The sequence below is a fragment of the Microtus pennsylvanicus genome, chromosome 5, assembly GCF_037038515.1.
Source record: "Microtus pennsylvanicus isolate mMicPen1 chromosome 5, mMicPen1.hap1, whole genome shotgun sequence".
In the NCBI taxonomy this organism is placed as follows: domain Eukaryota; kingdom Metazoa; phylum Chordata; class Mammalia; order Rodentia; family Cricetidae; genus Microtus; species Microtus pennsylvanicus.
In genome coordinates, this window is record NC_134583.1 from 125295693 (window position 1) to 125297380 (window position 1688).

Genomic DNA, 1688 nt, shown 5'->3' on the forward strand with positions numbered 1-1688 from the left:
CTTTTTGGCCAATAGCTTAAGCATATTGCTAGCTAGCTCTTACATCTAGAAATAACACATTTCCATTATTGTATATTTTACTACGAGGCTCGTGATCTGGCAAGGTTCCAGCTCACAGCTTGAGTCTTTCCCCTCTGGCGACTACATGGCGTCTCAACTTATGTAAATCAGTTCTCTTCTTCCATCATAAGGAGTCTGGTTGTCAAACTTAGGTCAGCAGCTTTGGTTGCAACGGCCCTTACCTGCTGAGCCATCTTGCCAGACAAAAGCTTTATATCTTGAAACATGACTCTGGGTATTTAACCAAACTCTGCCTTCCTGGTCGTTCCTACAATTGCTAGCCCAATAGTTTTCCAAGCAAGTGTGTGGCAATATTCTGAAGATCTTCCTTGGAGATAAGGGAAGAAAACGGGAAATTTTCTATATATGATCATTTTTTTTAATTAAAAATAATCAAGATGGCAGTTCTTATGCACATCTGTAATCCTAGCACTTGGGAGGTGGGGGCAGGAGGACCTGTAGTTCAGGGCTGGCCTCAGCTACCTTGAGTTTGAGACCAGCTAAAGATCCTTTCTCAATTTTCCACCTCCTTAAAAATTTAATTTTGCTAATATTTGATAAAACTTGCTTGAAGAGCTCAAATCGAATGCTTGCCCTTCAGAAAAGATGATACACAACACACGGGCTGTGTGTGTGGCTCAGTGCTGGTTCCCTTGCACACATGAGACCCAGGGATCAACCTTCAACTCTAGGAAACATCCCCAAAGCTTGAACACAACCAGCTGTGCAGCAGAGGCCCTGCCTTATGAGAGCATTGCTGGTCACCATCCAACCCCAAATCATCCCAGTGTACCAGACACTATGAGGGAAGAGTGACGGTAACCGACGTTGAAAGCGGTTTGCTTATTGCGTTTATGTGGGTGTGGTTATTAAGTGGTTCTGGTGACTAAACCACAGACAAGATAGCACAAGTGAAGATGAGCACACCCTCTCCCCGCCCTCTGCTGAGACAAAGCCGTCACCGTAACAAGGAGAAAGTAACTCCTTGGTTCAAAGGGCTCATTTTATGGGCAGATGTTTTGTTCTGCTGAGAAGTGATGTTCAAGAGAGCTTTGCTACATAAGTGCTAAAAAGTACACTATGCCTATAAAAGTGGTCATTTCTTTACACACTCAATAGTTAGAAATCTCTCAATCTAAAAATATTCCAACAAGGATTGCCTGTGGGTCTTTTTTTAATGACTTTTTAAAAATGTTTAGCTTTATGTTTCTAAAGAGTGTGACATACGTATTTATTGGATGCCAGCTATCCTCCAGGGACTATATTGTGTTCTGAGGAAACACTTTGGAGTGATTAATAATTAGCTCTGCGACCTTCAGCGAGTTATTTATTTAACCAAGGGAAGTCAGAACAGCTACACAAGGCAGAAACTTGTAGCTAAAACCATGGATCTTCTCTTCTGCTCGTGCCCAGGCAGCTTTCTTGCATGACACGGGCACACTCGCCTAGGGGATGGATGCCCCTTAAGGATTTATTTTTATTTCATGTGCATTCATGTTTTGCCTACATGTGTGTCTGTGAAGATGTCAGACCCCCTGGAGTTACAGACAGTTGTGAGCCGCCATATGGATGCTGGAATTGAACCCGGGTCCTTTGGAAGAGCAGCCAGTGCTATTAACCATTGAGGC